The sequence below is a fragment of the Rana temporaria genome, chromosome 8, assembly GCF_905171775.1.
Source record: "Rana temporaria chromosome 8, aRanTem1.1, whole genome shotgun sequence".
Taxonomy (NCBI): domain Eukaryota; kingdom Metazoa; phylum Chordata; class Amphibia; order Anura; family Ranidae; genus Rana; species Rana temporaria.
The window spans coordinates 27,001,618-27,018,204 of NC_053496.1; positions in this window are offsets into that span (position 1 = coordinate 27,001,618).

A 16,587-nucleotide genomic window follows, 5' to 3' on the forward strand; every position below is an offset into this window, starting at 1 on the left:
AAAACTTTCAACAAGCTTCAAGAAGGCTCTTTAACAATAGGAGATCCCCAAATAGCAGCCCTCCCATGTAAATGAGGAATGCATAGTACCACTACCCAATCACTAAAAAAGGGAAGAGCAAGTAAACACACTAAAGGTTAAATAACCTATGGGGCCTACACACGATCGGTTTGGACTGATGAAAACGGTCCTTCAGACCATTTGCATCGGTTTAACCTATGGTGTGCACGAGCCTAAACACAGTTTTTGACAAGTTCTTGGTCATGGCCATGCTCTCCTCCCCATCCCTGCTCACTGTGATCTAGGATTTAGAGGCATGTGAGTGAATGGTTTGGGTAAAACCAGTGGTTGCTAAGGATATAGCAGGTGCAGGCACCCACTGCTTCTTTAGCACCCATTGATAGCAGGAAGCTGTCATGTTTGTCCATGCTGAACACTCAGCTCATCCCCAGTAACAATAATGTATTGGTGAATCGCTTTTAACCACTTGACTTCTGGAAGGTTCTGTCCTCCTTCAGGACATGTTTTGCTACTCAGCACTGTGTTACCTTAGCTGACAATTGCTTGGTCATGCAACACTGTACACAAATGCAACTGATATCATTTTTTTTTCACACAAATAGATCTTTCTTTTGGTGGTATTTGATCACCACTGTTTTTTTTTTATGTTTTATTATGTAGTATAGTTCTTATGGTTATCCAGATACTGATCTGTTCAGATACTATACTAGTAATGGCTCAGTGATCAGTATGACAGTTATTGTGTGGCGGCCAATCTGCCGCTAACAGACACTGGCTGGGAGGGACACTAACTGACACTGACGTCACTAGTGACACTAATACAGTGACCAGTTAAAATACTGTACACTGTACTAATGCCACTGGCTGGGAAGGTGTTAACATCGAGGGACAATGACGGAGTTAACTGTGTGCCTAACAAGTATAATGTGTGCTGCTTTTACTAACAGTTCTATCTGTATTTTCTCTCTAAAAACACAGAACAAGTTTCAGAGGAAGAAGCTGATAAATTGCTGTCTGTGTACAGTTCTGTAGGGTTTGTGCTGTAAATGGCCACAACTGATTGGCAGGTTTCAGCCAAAATCATTGGCTGAAATCTGCTGACATACTCATGCTGTGTCCAAACACAGCACAGGTCAGCAATGGGCACGAGCATGCACGCCCCAAGCCCTTAAGTTTGGCAGTGACATATGGGTCCGTTGCCTAGCCTGGCTGTGCTGCCCACTTGCAGTAAATGTACTGTGGGTAGGCGACAAGCGGTTAAACAGTGTTTAAAAACACCATTTAGAAACTCTGCGTTAAACAGCAGAGTCTCCTGTTGTATTACAATTACATATCCCGATTGTCATTTTTTATACGCTAAGCAAATAAATGGTACCTTGTCTGAATTTTCAGCACATAAGACTATACAAATTGGGTGGAATTAAAACGTGTCTCAGGCAAGTTCTATTCTGACTGGTGCTGTTAACCAACCAATTAGAGCTTCTATAGTTAAAAAGAATTCCCACAAAAGCCTGTGCATCCAAGGGTTTGTTTTATTTATTTTTTCCTTAAGGAAAGGATTTGTTTATTTTCTACATGGCACCTACAACAATTTTACAAAAATCCATTAATGTTTGGCCACATTGTCAGAGAAACAGAATGAGACCAGCTACTCCATCATTTTACCAACTCTAAATTATGTCATAGTGGGGGATCGGGGTGAATGCTGCATTGCTGAATTAGTAACGTGTTATATTTATTGCACCCTGAATACGGGTGTAACATGTAACAAGTTGTTAAAGGTGAACTTAGCCTTTAACCTGCCTGGCGGTATTCCCGAGTGTGGCTCGGGGTGAGATTTCAGTGCTATTATTGGTAACCCCGAGCCACAGGATTGCCTCGCTGGATGCTGGAAGAGGTTACTTACCTTGTCCCTGGGATCCAGCGATGTATTTCCACAGTGCACGGTGGCCGAATCTTCTGCCCGATGCACTGAGTGTTCCCCTAATTCCCTTCCCTGCGAGCGTCGCAACGCAGGGGGGCGGAACGGCAGCAAATTCAAACAGTATAAAGTGAAAACACACTGATACAATGTAATCCTATTGGATTACAATAAAAAATGAAATACAGTGACCTTAGATTGCCCCCCAGTGCTTTCTCCAGTGCCCTTGTCTGCAGTTTTACTGTACTTTGTGACTGTAAACTGCACAGCGACCATGGCATCAAAAAAGCGCGCCTCCACCTCAAAATCACTATGCGACCTGCTGGAAAACAGTGACAGCGATACAGAATTGCTTGCAGAGGAGTTGAGTGACAGCGACTCGTGGGGAAAGTTTGTCATCAGACGCAGAAAGCGATTTTATGATGATCCTGCGACTGTGCCCAGCGATATGCGGACTTGGTGCTCAGGAGCACCTGGGATCAAAGTGGATGTTGAGGATGACAATCCCTTGGCATACCTCAAGCTCGTTTTGACTGATGAAGTTATCGACAAAATTGTTTTGGAGACGAATCACTACCAGGAGCAACAACCTGCTACCCATCAGCGATTTTTAAGGCGCAGAAAATGGGAACCAGTAACCAGAGAGGACATCTGGAAGTTTCTTGGCCTTATAATTTTACAGGGAGTGGTGGGGAAACCCCTGCAGAAATGGTACTGGACAACCAACAAATTACTGGTCACTCCTTTTTTTGGCACCGTTATGTCGGAATATACATTTTCGCTCATTATGAAATATTTGCACTTTGCAAATAATAAAGACTTTAATGCGCGTTCTCATCCAGCTCCAAAACTGAAAAAATTGGGAGATTTACCAACTTATTTTGAAGAATTTTCAGCAGACCTATGTTCCAGAGAGAGACATAACTTTTGACAAAAGTCTTATGGCCTACAAAGGTAGACTTAGCTGGATACAGTTTATTGCATCAAAGCGCGCTCGATTTGGCATAAAGTCATTTATGCTATGTGAATCCAGCTCTGGGTACATCTGGAATTCGGTCCTGTACACTGGGAAAGGGACCAAATTCTGCCAGCGATTCAGCAGTTTTGGAATTGCAACCGCTTTGGTTCTTTCTTTTAACTGCTTGCCGACCAGCCGCCGTCATTCTACGGCGGCAGGTCGGCTATACGGCGGCTCTTTGGGACACACCCAGGCATACTTAACCCCTTCCCCGCCCCCTAGTGTTAACCCCTTCACTGCCAGTGGCATTTTTATAGTAATCCAATGCATTTTTATAGCACTGATCGCTATAAAAATGCCAATGGTCCCAAAAATGTGTCAAAAGTGTCCGAAGTGTCCGCCATAATGTCGCAATACCGAAAAAAAAATCGCTGATCGCCGTCATTACTAGTAAAAAAATATATTAATAAAAATGCCATAAAAATACCCCCTATTTTGTAAACGCTATAACTTTTGCGCAAACCAATCAATTAACGCTTATTGCGTTTTTTTTTTTACGAAAAATATATAGAAGAATACGTATCGGCCTAAACTGAGGAAAAAAAAAAAATTTTTTATATATTTTTGGGGGATATTTATTATGGCAAAAAGTAAAAAATATACATTTTTTTCAAAATTGTCGCTATATTTTTGTTTATAGCGCAAAAAATAAAAACCGCAGAGGTGATCAAATACCACCAAAAGAAAGCTCTATTTGTGGGAAAAAAGGACGCCAATTTTGTTTGGGAGCCACGTCGCACGACCGCGCAATTGTCTGTTAAAGCGACGCAGTCCCGAATCGCAAAAAGGTCTCTGGTCTTTGGGCAGCAATATGGTCCGGGGGGTAAGTGGTTAAGGAGCCATTGCTGAACCAGGGCTACTGTGTCACCACAGACAATTTTTATATGTCCCCAGAACTCTATGGGCCGGATTCAGATAGATTAGCGGATCTTTAGATCCGCGTAATCTATCTGATTTACGACCCGCCGGCGCAATTTTGCGAGGCTAGTGCATGATTCATAAAGCACTTACCTCGCAAACTGCACCGTCGGATCCTAACTCCCCCCGACGGAATGCAAATTCCGCGGCTAGGGGGAGTGTACAATTTAAATCAGGCGCGTTCCCGCGCCGATTTAACTGCGCATGCGCCGGGGCGAAAAAGCCCAGTGCGCATGCTCCAAATGACGTCATTACGACGTCATTGTTTGCGGCGGGTACGTCGTTTGCGGCCATCGGTATTCCTGATCGCGGTACGCAAACGACGTAGAAAATTTAAAAATCGGTGCGGGAACGTCGGCCATACTTAACATTAGCTACCCCTCATAGAAGCAGGGGTAGCTATCCGCCGGAAAAACCCGAACGCAAACGACGTAGAAAACGAGCGACGGGCGGGCGTACGGACGTGAATCGGCGGTTTTCCTCATTTGCATATGGGACGGGTAAAAAATCGCGACGACACCTAGTGGCCGGCGGGAGATTACAGCCTAAGATTCGACTGGTGTAAGTCACTTACACCAGTCGGATCCAAGGGAGATCTATGCGGAACTGATTCTTATGAATCAGTCGCATAGCTCCGACGGTGGGATCTCACAGATCCGACCGTCGGGTCTCACAGATACGACGGCGGATCAGGAGATCCGCCGTCGTATCTATTGATGAATCTGCCCCTATGAGTTCCTTCTCCTGAACAAGACGGACGCATATGGGACCGTGAGGCCTAACCGGCGTGACATGCCATCAACCTTTGACAAGAAAAAGCTTGGGGCAGGAGAAGTAGTTGCCTGGCAGAAAGGAAAAATGATGGCACTGAGGTGGCGGGACAAAAAAGACGTGTGCCTTATGAGTACCATTCATAACACCTCGACCATAATGGTACACACCAAAGGTGGAAAGGATGTGATGAAGCCACAGGTTGTGTTGGACTACAACAACCCCATGGGAGGTGTGGACAGAGCTGACCAGGCCATGACCTTTTATCCAGCCATGAGGAAGCAACAAAAAAAATTATAAAAAAATCTTCAGGCATCTTCTGGAACAGTGCCTGTGGAATGCCTTCATTCTTCAAAAAAAAAAAAAAAAAAAGAGTGACAGGCCTATGGTCCATGAGGACTTTGTGTGGAAGGTTGCAGAACTCATCTTTCTAAAGCACCAGACACCAACGGCTGTAAACCGATCTGGACGTCGGACTGCTGGTGTTGTAAACCCTGAACGACTGACTGGTCATCACTTTATGGACCACATTCCACCCACTGAAAAGAAACTGCACCAAAGAATGTCTTCCTTCCTAGATACTTTATCGTCTGTAATCTACCAATTGTCCTGCCCCCAATGTAATGGAGATGAAGAGATAAGGGCATGTTTCCAGTCAATGTCAGTATAACCCTAGGGTGACAACCATGGCTCCATCCACTGATACAATGGTGGAGTGATTTAGCCATCCAGGGACAGGAAGTGTGTTTTTTGCAGAAATGCCAGGTGAAAATAAAGCAAAAGAAGTTTGAAGAAAAGAAAAGAAAATACAGACACCACACCAAGGACTAATACGCTGCAACGTGTTAAATTTTTGATTATGGATTTACAGTTGTAGATATACTTTTAATGCACTTACTTAGCAATCCAACAACAATGTTAAAGCAAGAAATACAGGCAGTGACAAATACATTGTGCATCAGCTGAAGACATGTCTAAAGCATCTAGTGGCAATGCTAAGAGAGAAGAGCTTGGCCTTATCACTATGCACATTGCTCACCACACACTGCACACAATTATGACTTTAACTGGAGGTAATGGGGGTAAATGTCATTATAAGTGCAGAGATGGTATACATAATAATATTTTAATGGTATACGAAGAGCTCCTAATAGAAGATAAGGCACACACAGGCCTCAGGCCTAGTGACACAACTTATTTTAGGGGGATGGTATAACAACTAAAAAATTTGGACTTCCAGAATTTAAGTGATAGTTTCCTCTTATGCTGTGTACACACGACCATTTTTAATGGTCATTTTTCAACCCGATTCTTGTTAAGCCTGCCTTGCCTACACACGATCATGAAAAAAAATGCTCAGGGAAAAGCGTGGTGACGTACAACAGGTACGATGGCACTATAAAGGGGAAGTTCCATTAGGATGGCGCCACCCTTGGGTGATTTCGATTTTGCTGATTTCGTGTTAGTAAACGTTTGGTGAGAGACGATTCGCACTTTTCAGTCTTCGTGCTTTTCAGTCTGTTACAGTGTGACGAATGTGCTATCTCTATTACAAACGCTAGTTTTACCAGAACAAGCGCTCCTGTCTCATAACTTGCTTCTGAGCATGCACGTTTTTTTCACGTCGTTAAAGCCTACACACCACCGTTTTTCGCGACGTAAAAAATGACGCGAAAATTTAGAGCAAGTTCTAAATTTTTAATGGCCATTTTTCACGTCACAAAAAATGCTCTGGAGCCCACACACAATAGTTTTTAATGACATTAAAAAAAAAATATTTTTCACGTCATGAAAAACGGTCGTGTGTACGCGGCATTAGAGTTAGTAGGGATGCATACAAACAGCCAGGGCTACTGTTAAGAACTACTGGGCCCCATACATCCAACCTGACAGCTCCCCACAATAAACACAGTTTAGTATGCTTCAGTTATGAAAGAATACGGTGAGTGATCTGTACCGATTACAGATCTGCTCTTTCAGGAAAGGAAGAGGCTGGTAAATGTGACATAGTTACCGGACCCTTCCCCTGCTCTCCATCCTGAAGGATCCTATTGTGTGATTTGCAGCTGCTGGTGGAAAGAGGAGGGAAGCCTCCAAAACTATGGGGGTGGGGGGGCACACAAGGGGTCCATGTAGCAGGGGGAAAAGTAAGGTGCACAGGGAGGGTGATCGATGCGGCAGGGGCCAATTAATGGAACCGATCCCCTGGTCAGCTCTCTCTGCAGCAGCTGAAAGACGGAAAGAGGAAGAGGAGAAGAATCCAGCTTTCAGCTGCTGCAGAGAGGTCCATACAGGGGATCGGTTCTGGTAATTCCCTCCCTGCCCACATTCGATTCACCCAGCTGCTGTACAGGATGGAATTGAAAAAAAATCCTGGACTGCCACACTCTGTTAAGCTACGTCTTTATTGGATAAAATCAGATCAAAACATAATCCAAAATGGTGCAGTCAAGATAAAAAAGTGGACAACAGGACAAAAAATGGCTAACACGTTTCCCATCGTAAGATGCTTACTCATAGCTTCTGTACAGGATGACCGGTGGTGCCCCCTTATCCTTGTCTCTGCCAACACCTGTGGAGCTGTGGAGGTGGCTGCCTGCTTGGCCACTTGAGAACTATTACTACCAAGGACAATAAAAATGTGTTATAAAAAATTGTAGGGGATTATGGGGCTGGAAGTTTGGAGGACAATGGGCGCCGACGTTATGGCTTGCAATGTAGGATTAAAACTTTAATGCAATGGACTGTACAACAACATGCAATACTAGATAGTTTTCTATTTTCCTGAATACATTGGCCCGGATTCAGATAGAATTGTCTATCTATCGGCCCGCCTAATTCAAATGTGGATGATTTGGGCGTGTTTTATTTAAATTACATGTGACCCCGCGTATTTGAAGTTTTTTACGAACAGCGCATACTTAACATAGGATACCCCTCATATAGCAGGGGTAACTTTACGCCGGAAAAATCCCAACGCAAAGGACGTAAAAAAATGCGCCGGGCGGACGTACGTTTCTGAATCGGCGTATCTACCTAATTAGCATATTCCTTGCGTAAATATACGGAAGCGCCACCTAGCGGCCAGCGTAAATATGCAGCCTAAGATACGACGGTGTAAGACACTTACGCCGGACGGATCTTAGGGAAATCTATGCGTAACTGATTCTATGAATCAGTCGCATAGTTACGACCCCGCACACATCCGGAGATACGCCATCGTATCTCCTTTCTAAATCCGGACCATTGACTTTAAAATGCACAAATTTTGAGCATACACAGTTTGCTGTTCTTATCTCTAATTAATTATCATTATATCAACTCTGAATATCCTGGGTCATTTAGTATTTATTTGTAAGGGTGATCTGGGAAAAATAATATTCACCAACCAGTCTAATTCTCCCTGGTCGAAAAGGGACAAAGATATTAACATAAATTAAAGGGGATCCAAAATGAGTCTTTTTATGCCGATTATTTAATTCTGTTTTGAACGCAGCATTAGCGTGTCTCAAAGGTTTAAGGTTTACATATGGGATAAGCTATAATCATGAATTTGGTGTGTTGCCTAGCAACAGATTTCTCCTTTTCTTGGAAATGTTACAAGTATTCAACTGCACAAAATAATATTGCTTCAATGGATGGATTTTATAGGATCATGAACAGCTGGGACGTGCTCATATTATTTAAACTTAAGTAACAGTATCAAATCCAACGGCAGTGTATTTTATAACAAAATATATTGTTCTCAGCGTAATAAAATTCAAGGGAAAAGCTTTGCTGCTCACAAATGAAAAAAAAGGATTTCTATTTTGATATTTTTTTTTAATATGCCACAGCTATATTTTGTAAAGTGCATGTTATTTGTAATATGAACATATCATTAAAAAATGTACTGTTTCATATTACTTTAAACTCCCTATTTAAGGAAAATGATTTGCTCCTTAGGGAAATGCCAGCAGGCATATCATTGTGTTCTTCACTTTTATCAACTTGTTATTGTTGATAAAAAGAATATGCCAAGCTAAGCACAATATAAATTTAAAAAGATCTATGCTTTGACCTCATGTTAGGCTCTGTTCAAATCTAGGCGTTGCTATTTTACAGGCGGTTTTCGTGCGTTCTTTCGGGTGTTTTTTTCTGGTGTTTTTGTAGAGTTTTGCAACGTTTTTGTACAGGCGTTTTCAAGGTTAAAAGTTAGTGTTAATTTCGTCGACTAAAATGACTAAAACAATTTAGTCAACTAAATAAATACTATTTTAGTCGACTAAAATACAACTAAAACAATTGAGATGATTTAAATACGACTTAAACTAAAATGCCATTTTAGTCAAAAGACTAATGCCGCGTACACACGATCGGGCTCCTGCCCGACCAAATGCACATCGGAGAAGATGTTCTATTTCTAAACTTCAATGGAATTCCTCGGAAAAAAGTCAGATGGGGCACACACATGGTCGGAATTTCCGATGGAAAAAGTCTGTCTGACTTTTTTCATCGGAAAAAACGATCGTGTGTATGCGGCATAAGGCCCCTTTCAGACTGGGGCGGGACCCGTGGTGGCGGTATAACGCCGCTAAAAATAGCGGCGCTATACCACCGGGATTGCCGCGGGAATCAGCCGCTAGCGGTGCGGTATTAACCCCCGCTAGCAGCCGATAAAGGGTTAATACCGCCCGCAATGCGCCTCTATAGAGGCGCATTGCGGGTGGTATTGCCGCGGTTTCCCATTGTTTTCAATGGGAAGGAGCGGTGAAGGAGCGGTATACATGCCGCTCCTCTCTTCGCTCCAAAGATGCTGCTGACACGAGATTTTTTTGTCTCCCGCCAGCGCATCGCCTCAGTGTGAAAGCCCTCGGACTTTCACATTGAGTCTGCAGTGAAGGAGTTTTTCAGGCGGGATAGCAGCGCTATTTTTAGTGCTGTACCGCCTGAAAAACTCCTCAATGTGAAAGGGGCCTAAGACTAAAACTAAATTGAAATTTGACTTCAAAATTAACCTCCAGCAGTATATAATGAGTTTGGAAGTTGTAGAGAAATGTTAACTAATGCATTTACAATTTAATTATACCCATTAGATTTTAGGCGACTAAAATTTGTTTTAGTCGACTAAAATGTACTGGAGATTTTAGTCGACTAAATACGACTAAAACTAAAACATTTGCAGAAGACTAAAATGGGACTAAAACTAAAATGCCATTTTAGTTCTAAGACCAAGACCAAAACTGAATTGAAATTTGCTGCCAAAATTAACACTGTTAAAAGGTCACCAATGTAAAAGTAGTAACACGCCTGTAATCTGCCAAAAAAAAGCTCATGTACTTTTTTGGGCGACAGGAGTTTTGCTTTAAGCGACAGAGCGCTCAGATGTGAACAGGGGCCATTAAATGGAATGGGATTTGTCCTGTTGGGTGTTTTTAGAGCTGAGGCGTAGACCAGAAAAATGCCCAAAAACATCTAGGTGTGAACGAAGCCTAAATGTATATCCTCGTACACACAACCGTTTTTCTCGGCAGGAAAAAAAACAAAGTTTTTCCTGACGTGAACGATCTGAAGCGTTTATGTGACTATGTTTGTGATCTTCTGCTGGAAGAGTCAAATGTTCAACCTGTGTCAACACCAGTTACAGTTTGTGGTGACACACATGGCCAGACACATACAAGCAGAGTGGTGGAGAGTGCAAGACTGATGACAGAGGCTGTTGTGTATCCCATGCTGTTTTTTATTCTCGGTCTGCTGACTCCTGTGCGCTGAGCAGTGCTTTATTAGAAGGACGGGCGTTTTTCTAAGCACTTTTTATACAATATATGGATATGGATCTAAACAGAAATAATGTGTACCTTTGGTAACTTGGGTCAAGGATCAAAAGGTTTCTGCAAGGGCACAGCGAACAATTTGAAAACTAATAGGTACACTTAGCAATGCATGGGTTTTGGAGATATTGTTGCTTTAGGCACCCTTTAGGTCAAACCAGATTCTTTCCAATGCCGTGTACACACGATCGGAAATTCCGACAAGAAAACCATGGATTTTTTCTGACGGAATGTTGGCTCAAACATTTTCCGATAGGAACTTTTTCCATTGAAAAAATAGAGAACCAGCTCTCAATCTTTTGTTGGCGGAAATTCCGACAGAAAAAGTCCTATAGAGCATACACACGGTCGGAATTTCCGACCAAAAGCTCACATCGGACTTTTCTTGTCAGAATTTCCGATCGTGTGTATGCGGCATAACTGTTTGACAACCTCTAATACTTCCCCTCCAAAGCCCAACCGCAACTCTTGAAAATCTCCCAAACCTATTAATCTATCATGAGTTGCCTGCATTTACATATTTTCTTAAGCACCCTAGGAGCCTCTGATCTTGGGGTTCTCAATAAACAAATGGTGAATTTGAGTTCTGTATCCAATGTGGCAAAAAAAATTCTTGTGAAGATGCCCACTCAGTGTGCTTTGCATGTACTGAAATTCCTTATCGGATGTCCCAGAATTCACTGCAGGGACCTTGCTGTCTGCTTGAACATGATGTTTTTATCTTGCTCCCCACCACTTTTATTTTAGGAGTATTAAACTTTTTCTGCAGGTGTTGTATTACTAATTGACTCTAGTAATAACACTGCATGGCGCTATGATCTATCAGTGTGTTCTTTACATTAGTCAGCTCCATTCCATGTGTGTTGTTCAGTCAGGAGCATTAACTGTAGCTTACCTTATATCGCTTTGCCTTCAAATCACTACTGGCATCTATTTTGTTTGTTGAACTAATGTTCCTGAGAATTCAGCCAGTCATTTCATTAAGAATCTGAGCCCTCACCTCTTGTCTAACATCTCAGGTTCCTGCTGATTTGTTGTGTTTTTTTATACTGTTCAGAAATACCTAAACTGCTTCTGCTTCTGTGCTTTGGCCGTGTGGGTGTACTGATACATTAAATGTATAGACATATCGGGCCAGATTCACATAGGTTAGCGAATCTTTAGATCCGTGTAACCTATGTGATTTAAGATCCGCCGTCGCAAGTTTTAGAGGCAAGTGGGTAATTCACAAAACACTTACCTCAAAACTTGCGGCGGCGTATCGTAAATCCCCCAGCGGAATTCAAATTCCGCAGCTAGGGGGAGTGTATTATTCAAATCAGGCGCATTCCCGCGCTGATCGAATAGCGCATGCGCCGTCCGGAAATTTTCCCAGCGTGCATTGCTCCAAATGACGTCGCAAGGACGTCATTGGTTTCGACGTTTACGTAAATTACGTCCATCCGTATGCGCGAACGACTTACGCAAACGACGTAAAAATTTCAAATTTCGTCACGGGAACGACGGCCATACTTAACATTGGCTGCGCCTCATAGAAGCAGGGGTAACTATACGCCGGAAAGAAAAGCTTACGTAAACGGCGTAAAGTGACTGCGTCAGGCCCGCGTACGTTCGTGAATTGGCGTATCTCGCTGATTTACATATTCTCTGCGTAAATCAGCGAGAACGCCCCCAGCGGCCATTTTAAAATTGCAGTTAAGATCCGACGGTGTAACACAATTACACCTGTCGGATCTTAGGCATATCTATGCGTAACTGATTCTATGAATCAGTCGCATAGATACGACCGACGCAACTCTGACATACGACGGTGTATCAGGAGTTACACCATCGTATCTCTATGTGAATCTGGCCCAATAGCTTTATCACCTTATTACTTAAGCCATGATAAAAAAAAATAAAGTACATTTATTACACTAAGTGATCTCTGAATGATTAAAGAGGACCTGTTAAATTTTGGTAATATTTTATGCATCAGTTTGATGTAGGGCAACATTTTCTGATACTTGGCACCTATTTCGATAGATTACAATAATAAAGGTCACTAAACACCAGAATTCAACATGGCTGGACATTCTTGTATGTCAAGACATGGGAAAAATGAGCAGTGGGAGTTGTCAGGATTGCAGTGAGGAACATATCACATGCTCCAATCTACATTTTCAAATGTCCCCACAGACAGCAGTTTATTTGCAGGACCAGGGGCATCCCATAGTTTGTCACCCAATTTGGCTTTCACAACAGATCACAACAGTGTTGTGGTGTGAACGTGACTTATAGAAAACAATGGTTTTCTATGTGCTCTAGCAGTGGCCTGCATTTATCGAGTGCAGAAAATGCAAGTCAGTGTCACTGAACTGTGCCCCGCTTAAGTGGTTTAAAATCCTGCTGCTGAATTGTAGGCATGAGGGTAAATTCTGCTTCTCTCCTAGTAAAGAATGAATGGGGGATGGAGTTTGAAAAGTAGAGTCCCATTGCCCGTTTGCAATGACCGGAAGGGGAACTCTGTTTCTCCAAACCTCTACCCTCTAGCTTGACATCACTCCTTCGTTCATTACTAGGAGAGAGGTAAAGCTCAAACTCCAAGTATGCAGCAGGAATCTGGTGCAGCTGTACATGCTAGCCAATCAGCTTCTAAATTCAGCTTGTTCAATTAAGCTTTGACAACAAACCTGGAAGCTGATTGGTTTCTATGCAGAGCTGCACAAGATTTTTCACTCTGCAGTTTTAGTAAATCAACCCCCTTGCCTTTGAAATCTGCCTACAACATGTCACTATGTAGGTGAAGTACTAATTGTGTCTACAGCCTCCTGGCTGCTTTTCGGGGAAGGTGCCATGCTGGTGAGGGGCAGTGGCATTTTAGGGAAGGGAAAGCTGCAACCTGAGGAGCAACAGACTGAAACTAAATGCAGAACACCATAAACTCACTAGCATCACAGGTATGGTGAATAGTGTGTTCCTGTCTTTGCTATTTCCAGATTCCATGTCAGGTAAACTTTTAAAATTAGGGCTAGTGATCAGTTGCACCTTAATTTGGTGACTTGTAGCCATCCAGCATTATGTTGCCATTTTTTTTTTTCATGAAATACAATGGAAAAACACCAAACAAGGATTTTAGAGAAGACCTTAATATTGGAACAATGAGATTGCTTTTATGGTATTAAAAAGAAACATTATATTATATTATACTCTGGACATTCAGTTACACGTTGCTATGAACCTGTCTAGGCTATCAAGGGCATACGACTGATACAGTTTTGTGTATAGAACTTCGGAACTTTGTGTTTTCTTGATAAAAATCCAATTACTCGTTATGTGCTGTTGAGGCTGCAGATAAAATCAAAATCTACTTAACTTTAAAAAAAAATACAGGAAAACATTGAATCCAGCCAGATACACGACTTCAAAAGCTCCTTACTTCATCATCTCATGTAGGAAATAAAACAGAGGTAATAATGAAAATCATATCTTTCAAATGCCTTTTGTGCATGCTGCTTTAAAACCATTTCTTTAGAGTTCGAAACTTAAAGCGTAATTCAAGCCAAACTTTTTTCTAATGTATGGGAGGGTTAAGAATCTTGTCTGGTTTCAAACATTTTCTGTGACCCATTGGGGAGAGCTAAACCTACTATTTGTCCTGGTGACCATTGCTGCCAGGAGAGAAAGTATGAGGGTAGCCATGAGTAGAGGGGAGAACGTGAAATGGAGACGTGTTATGGTAACAACTGTCGGTTGGTTATGGTTCCAACCTGCTGACATTCTGAAGATTGGAGCCAAAGATTACCACAATGTATCCTTAAATACTTTAAACAGATTTAGTGGGCCTTGTCCCTGGGATGAGCTGCGTAACATCACAATTCAGATACTTGCTTATTGACTATATTCGGAAGAAATATTTGCCTATGTGTCTTTCCAGGATGATACACTTAAGCCCTGTACACCCGATCGGATATCTGATGGAATCTAATACGATGGTTTTTTTGTCGGAGATTCGATGAAGCCGACTTTCATCAGTCTTGCCTACACACCATCAGTCAAAAATCCGATCGTGCCAAAACGCGGTGACGTACAACACTACGACGAGCCGAAAAAAATTAAGTTCAATTCTTCCGAGCATGCGTCGACTTGATTGTGAGCATGCGTGGATTTTTGTCCGATGGAGTTCCACACATCGGATTTTTCTATCGTTTTTTTATCCATAGGAAAAATGTAAAACATGTTCTATTTTTTTTCACCGATGGAATAGGGCCTACACACGATCGGTTTGTCCGATGAAAACAGTCCATCGGTCTGTTTTCATCGGACAAACCGATCATGTGTACACGGCTATCGAAAGAGTCCATTGGCGTTTCTTCTTTAACTTCAGCTTTGTATTAAACCTACTTCTGTAACAAAATAGTATTTGATATGTAGCACTGACCCGTAGGGATTTCTATGTGTATACTTCCCTGGGCCTTCACCTTATTATCTTGCAGCCAGTTACTAGAGGTTTTCACATGACCAAATGTACTCTAAACCGCTCATTATCCAATAATCAATCCTGGTTTTTTTTATGGTATTTATTGTTGGAACATGGATAGGAGAAGGAAATGGGATACTCCAACTGGAACTATTTGCAGATGAGGACAATTCTCACTTGGCCTCACCAGGTTAACTGTGGTAGCAGATTCTTTGCTAGGCCATACAACAATTGTATGGGAGAAATAAGTCCTTTGCTTGCTATGGCAGCAGACTTGATGAAACTGTTCTATCTTCAGGACACTCACTAGCATCCCCTTTGGCTGACCTCCTTCTAGTGACTCTACTAGCTGAAGGGATGGCCCTCACAGATCTGTACTCACTGTAGGCAGAAACAGATCCTTCCTGGTGTGGGTGCCAGTCCAGGTATGTGAGGGCATCCTGACTTCATTGTCATGATCTTACCGAGCCTGGACTTGTGATGTCAGCCAACAACGCACTTCTGTCTGCTGAAAACTGGTAACAGGAGTGAAGAAGGAACTGCACTCCTGTGATCCACAGAAGTACAGCCAAGCGTGCTTTGCTTGTACCACACTTAAACCACATAAACCACTAAGTTTATTTTTTTAAAGCCAGTGAAACACACCCAAAAACTCCACCTGGTGCCAAAAAAGTGCACACATAAAGAGTGACACAAAACATGCAACAGTGTACTATTGTCCTCCCAAGGAAGGACCTTACCCTGATCCCCCAGGCATATTCCTAGCGTAAATCTACGGAAGCGCCACCTAGCGGCCAGCGTAAATATGCAGCCTAAGATATGATGGTGTAAGACACTTACGCCGGTCGGATCTTAGGGAAATCTATGCGTAACTGATTCTATGCATAGATACGACCCCGCAACTCAGAGTTACGATGGTGTATCCAGAGATACGCCGTCCTAACTGCTATCTGAATCCGGGCCACAGAGTCTATATGTACCCCCCTGGGGGGGGGGGAATGTGGCAGACGAGATTCTTGCGTGGTTTGTTTTTAAATCAACAGGATGGGTGTGCAGCCACCATTTTTATATACTTGAGCAAAATAGCCTTATTGCCTTAGAGTTCTGTTCCTCCCACTATTAGCTCTGTTGTTTTTAGGATTACAGAAAACACATAAACCTTGATTTAACCACTTATGGACCGCCTCGTGCACATATACGTCGGCAGAATGGCAAGGCTGGGCAAAAGCACGTACCTGTACATCCTCTTTAACTGCCCAGCCGTGGGTCGCGACCGCGACCCGGTCCGAAGCTCCGTAACCACGGCAGCGGGACCCGCGGACCCGATCGCCGCCAGAGTCCCGCGATCGGTCCGCCGGAGATGAAGAACGGGGAGAGCTGTGTGTAAACACAGCTTCCCCGTTCTTCACTGTTGCGCTGTCATTGATCGTCTGTTCCCTGATATAGGGAAAGGCGATCAATGACGTCACACATCCAGCCCCGCCTCCCTACAGTTAGAAACACGTATGAGGTAACACTTAACCCCTTCAGCGCACCCTAGTGGTTAACTCCCAAACTGCAATTGTAATTTTCACAGTAAACAATGCATTTTTATAGAATTTTTTGCTGTGAAAATGACAATGGTTCCAAAAATGTGTCAAAATTGTCCGATGTGTACGCCATAATGTTG